The sequence below is a fragment of the Atta cephalotes genome (genome assembly GCF_000143395.1).
Source record: "Atta cephalotes unplaced genomic scaffold scaffold00019, whole genome shotgun sequence".
Lineage (NCBI taxonomy): Eukaryota > Metazoa > Arthropoda > Insecta > Hymenoptera > Formicidae > Atta > Atta cephalotes.
This window is the reverse complement of record NW_012130083.1, coordinates 3,228,476-3,234,692: the sequence shown is the minus strand read 5'-3', so window position 1 is coordinate 3,234,692 and position 6,217 is coordinate 3,228,476. Positions and strand designations below refer to the sequence as shown.

Here is a 6,217-nt window from a genome sequence, read left to right as displayed (position 1 = left end):
ATATAGTATATATATATATATATATATGTGTGTGTGTGTGTGTGTGTGTGTGTGTGTGTGTGTGTGTGTGTGTGTGTGTGTGTATGCGTGCGTGCGTGCGTGCGTGCGTGCGCGTGCGCGTGCGCGTGCACGTGGCGTGTGCGTGTGCGTACACACACACGCACACACACATACACACACACACATACTTGTAAATGTAGGTGTTTGCCTGATGAGAGGAGAGGTCACACGTGCTTTTTTTGCGAACTCGTGACAATGACTAATCGCTTCGCACCACGCGATCGTATTCATTATATAAACCAGGTTTTTTTCAGACGCATCATATACAATAAAGTATACTTACGCAAATCCTGCACGCAGGAGTTTGTTATCCTAATATTTTTAAATTACCAGAGGAAGTTTAAATTAAATTTTCTCACGTAAGACTTTAGGAAGTGATTACTGTTTTATTAACATCAAAATTCAATATTAGCAAATGGTTAACACGAACAAAGATTGATATTTTTATAAATAAATTTGAAGGATATTAATATTGCAGTTACGTTTGTCGAAAATTAGATAAAATAGTAATAAAAAATTGTCGTTAAATACATGTTTATCTAGATAACATTCATCAACTGCAATGAACTTGCAAAATATTATAGATAAATCGATATAGATTATCGATAGAGTTTCTTTCGAATAGACTTATTATTCGAATGAAATGCAAATGGCTTGTCAGCGTTCTAAAATCGACTAACTTTGAAGTGAAGTCTTTTTATACAATTTTTCGTTATGTCATTTGTGATACTTAAGATATTTGTCAATTTTTTAACAAATGTCATAAGTTATAAATGTTATAAATGTCAAAAGTTTCATTGCTTATATATATTTATTTTACCAAATCAAATTATATTTATAGGAAACGCAAATTTTTTTATTTGATTAATTTGTATATATTATATATATATCTTTTTAATTTGTGTAAAAAATCTACAAAAAATTTTTTAAATTTTTTGTAATAAAAATCATTAATTTTATATGTAGCTTATTTAACAGTAATGATAAATAAAAATTATCTAATTAGTTATCTTAATATTCTCTCATATAATAATTTGCGTCATAAATAAATCGACATTGCATTCACCTCTCTTAGAAAATATGTTTTGAAAAACTTGTGTCACGTACATAATTTTCTCATACAATAGGCAGACGTTAATGCTCATATCTTCGAGAAATCAGCCGACAAATCGATGATGTTGAAACGATAAATATGCAAACGCATTCGTCGTCAAGGAAATGCATGCAACAGCATCTACGTATTCGCATATTTCCAACAATTTGCGTGTTGAAATAAAGTGTCTTTCTCTGTCTCATTATCTCGACTCGTCACAATCGTTTGTCTTGCTGAAGATTATCTCGAAAATTACGCAAATTCGGAAAGATATTTATCAAAGTTTATTCGATTTTTAATAATAGTAATAATAAATATCTAACCAATAAGTTCAAAATATTGTCTGTTCAAATAATGTCTATAATAATTATATAAGTCGGATATATTAATTGAATTATCAATCATTATTCATTCTACGTCACATACATACACATTTGAATACTTTTATTATATCCATCAATATAAAAATTATAGACTTATATACTATATAATTACATGATTTCCAAAAGATTTTAATTTAAGTTAAATAAAAAAAAGAATTCTATTTTCGAAGCAGATTTTGATGTTCAATAACATTCATATATAAATTTGTGAATACATATATATTTGCAAATTTACATTATGAATATTATTAAACATCAAGTTTCGATTGAAAATTCTTCCTCTTATTATTGATTTAAATTAAAATATTCTTGAAAATCATACGATTATGTATAAATTTATAATTTTTAATAAATAATAAGTATGCATGTATTATAAAATCCGTTTGAAAACGATTCTTTTTTTTATATGTAATGATTTATTCTTATTAAGTGTAATTTCCATTTATAATTGTTTACTTAATTATCTATTTCATTTTTAATAACATTTAATGTTGCAATTGTGATGTTTATTTTTATCTATATTAGATTGCCTCGTGTGTGGAATCGATTTTCTAGAAACATTTCCATTTGTTAAATCGAGTTACGCAGTGTCCTGGCACAGGACGTAACTTTCAGACATTTCTTCCGGATCTACAACAAAAACAAAACTTTGTACAAGTGTCATGTTGCGTGACGTCTTTTTGCGGCCTTCAATTCAAGAAAGACTTCGCGCAATCGGCGAACACCTGGCGCATCTCAATAATGCAGGTCGCCACGACATTACGCGTTGGTGGGCATCGCGTTTTATTGATATTGTGCTCATAAAAAGAGCGAGAAAGAGAGAGAAAGAAGGAGAGAGAATGAGGTCATAATCAAATTCCGTGTTATATGTCCGTGACTGCGTGGTATAAGATAATAATAGTCCCAACTGCACTTTCCGGAGACCGGCACGTCGGCATCGCGCACGTGTATTTTATGCCATTATGCTAAAGTAACCGGCGATCAATGACGTATCTCGCGACTTAAGTGATTAATAAGTCAATTAATTTCATATCATATTTTTTATTCATACATGTTTGCTTTCAATTGAGGACACATTGAGGTATAGGCGAACCATTATGTAATCACATTGATTTAATATTATTTCTGTAATACAAAATTATCCTGATATCCTAATTATACTAATTGCTTGATTTATCTCTGTATTTTTTCATTATATATTTTTACTTTTATATTTTTACTTTTTGTGTTCATTTATATATATGAACAAAAAATTATTAGTGTACATATATCATGGAAAGAACGATTTTACTGAAGTATCTAAAAATTTAATTAGATACAAATTTGAAAATGATTTTTTGTTAAATTATCAAAATAATTGCGTAGAAATCTTAAACATGTTGTAAAAAGATGATATTCTAAAAGATTTGATATTCTAGTAATTAGTTTGAACGTCCTACATAATTATTTTAATAAATCAAAAAATTATTTTCAAATTTATATAGTTAACTTTTTAGATATTACAATAAAATCGTCCTTTTTATATATAAAAAGTTATATTCGTATAATTTTTCCGTACATTTTTCTGCGTATATTTTTGCTTTATGATATTTAAGGGATCATTATTAATACGATTTAACGAGTAATATGTTCCATTTGCTTCGCTATTGTTAGTATTCGCTTTTAAACCATAGGGAAAACTTGAAAACACATTAAAACATGCGTTTTCTCATTCCTCTCGCCATCTCTTATTGATATGCAGCACGAGAGAAAGAGCGTTTCAACCTTTTGGGAGACTGCCAAGAGAATGCGAGTTGACGCATATATACTCTTTTCCAGTTTAAAGGCACTAATGCTTAACGGCTAAATATTTTGCGCCTTCTTTCTGTTCAATGAAGTGTCGCGTTGCTTGGGAAACTCGAGCGTATGTTTCCGCACGCATCAATTTGCCGGAATGACGTTTATTCAAACATCCGTAGTGACGTAAACTGGAGCGTTTCATGTATTCTTTTTTTTACGTTTTACATAATCATAATGATTATTGTTTTTTTATTGCAAATTTAAAGTGTAATTCATTTGATTTATAACATAGATTATCTTTTTATTATATAATTACGAACATCAATTTGCATACATATTACATAACAATATAATTTATAAATATACAAAACCACTTTAATTTTTTTAAATAATTATTTTTTTCATTAACTGTGATATCTTCTAAATGCAATATTATAAAATGTTTTCTCGATATAAATTTCTTCCAATATCTTTTACATAATAATCGCTGATATAATAATGATATTTATATGCACACAAAAAAAATGATCTTATCGAAGTATCTAAGAATTTAATTAGATGCGGATCTAAAAATAATTTTGTTTGAATCAAAATAATTATGTAAGACTCTTAAATTGATAGAATGTTAAAAATTTTTTCAAATTATCAATTTTTAGATGTTATTTTAGGTGTCCATAATTATTTTGATTCGACAAAATTATTTTCAGATCTGTATCTAACTAAATTTTTAGATATTTCAACAAAATCATCTTTTCCATGCAGATAAAAAAGTAGCATAATTTTTTAGAGACGAACCTAGTCAGTTCTTGCAGATAGATTTTATTGATAATTTCTATTCTGCATTTTAACAAATCGCAACGCTTAACGTTATACTGTTAAATGATTTGCTCATCATCAGTGAATTTTGATTTTGGTATCAATTTCTGTCTTTTAAGTCTTAAGCGTCTACAATAAATTGCCAACATTCCGTCGCCAGTCTCAATGTTTTGCAACAGCCATCAGAAATGTCAATAGTAATTAGTGATGCTTTTGATTGGCTGTCGTAAAGTATTGCGACTGATAACGGTGTGTTGGCAATTTATTGTAGATCATGTTTTAACGTACGTTGATATTCGATCCAATCACGCAGTCCACCTCGTGCACAACTTAATTTAAGTACAAGTACTCTAGAGCGCAAGCTATAGAGCTTCCATTACATAGGCAGGTGTATATCCGCGGATTTGTCAATTATGAAAAAGGTCGTAAGGTCGGTCGATGAGTAAGAAACTTCTATGCTCAACCATGATCAGTCTGATATCCCGGCTGGTCCGTGGAGTACCGGACTCGCGTGGTTCTAGCGTTTCATCAGTTTCTCTGTTTTATCGTTCCTTGTGCTCATCGTTTCTTGCTTCGCAATTTTTCCGTCCATTTTCATCAACACTTTCCGATTCTTAAACTCTTCTTCACGACGAGAGAGGATCAGACCGCTGGCTCAATCGAGCGCTCTCGCGAGGCAGATACTCGTCTTCTCTCCACCGAAGAAATCATCGCTTCGAGATGAGCATCATCTTCCTCGCAAGACTGGCCATGCGATCGATGGGCGCTAAGTGGCGGCAATCGAAAAGAGGGATTTTCAGGAAGTATCGATATGAACGTGGTTTCTACTGAACGGAACCTGTGGTCATTCCGTTTCCCAATGAGGACCCCTCTTTTTCCGCGTTGACTCGCCTCATTGTGCATTGCCGCGGTCACAGCGAGCCGCAGTCGCTTGTTAAAGGCAGTCTGGCCTGACTCGTTGAACTAACTCATGTAGTGAGGTGTGGTTATTCTCGCGGTATGAAGAGAGGACCGAAACTGGTTCGTTAGTCACCTCCTCCTTTCGCCCCGTTTAGTTTCATCCCATCCAGGCAACTTCCCTTTTTCCTTTTCTCTTCGATTTTCTCTCGTCTCTGATCTCGTTGTTCGTCTTTATCTTTTTCTCTTCTCCGCTAAAATTGGCGAGCGACCAACTCGTTTAAATTCGATTCGCAGTAATATCAATCGCTACTATTTTCCTTCTGTTTTCACATATTAATCGCTACCCACTACTTCGATTATTTCCACGATTGCGCTCATTATCCAACTTGAGCGATAAGCCAGATTAAAGCAGATAAAATTGATCGTTATCATGTTTAGCAGATGTGATAGTAGTGCAGTATAAGCCACATCATTAGTCGCTGTTCAGGGGAAAATTGCAACTATGTAGTTAAATATATCGATGAATCATCCATCGATTCATGTTTCCCATTCGTGCAATTTCCGATAATAATATTTTTTATCGAGATTCACTTCGACATTTACCGAGGTCCGACTGATAACCACGCAGATTGCTCGCGGAGCTCACATCGATTGCCGATTGACTGGTAACCGACGTTGAAGCTACCTTTAATACAAGGCGTGATAACTTTTTTGCGCTTCCCAGAAAAGGAAACTTTGCAGATACTATCTCGAAGATAATGTAACAGTAATATTTCATAACATTGGCCTTTTTTCGTGATGGAATTCGAAACCCAGGCACTGATCAACCTTTGCTTCTCGACTCGGCCAATTACCAGGGCCAGGTACGTGGTGATTTGTGACAGTGATAAACTTTTAAAAGAAGTGAATAATGTCATCGATATTTTATCTGAATTCAAGAAGATCAATATATGATATGAAGACTTTTGACATTGAAAAATTTAAAAATAGAATTATTTAATTAATTGGCTGCGCATAAATATATCATAGAAGAAATTACTTAAGCTTATCTTATAATTAGTAGTTAATATTAATACTGTATAATATAATATTTGATAAGATATATAAAAATTGATATATAAATTTCATCCACATATATATATATATATATATATATATATATATATATATATATATATATATATTA

At 31.8% G+C, this 6,217-nt stretch overlaps 1 protein-coding gene across 1 annotated transcript in view; it reads left to right on the top strand.

The window, feature by feature from the left end:
- Positions 1–6,217, top strand: part of LOC105619038 (GRAM domain-containing protein 2-like) — a 27,955-nt gene that overhangs the window by 12,238 nt on the left and 9,500 nt on the right. The window lies entirely within an intron of this gene.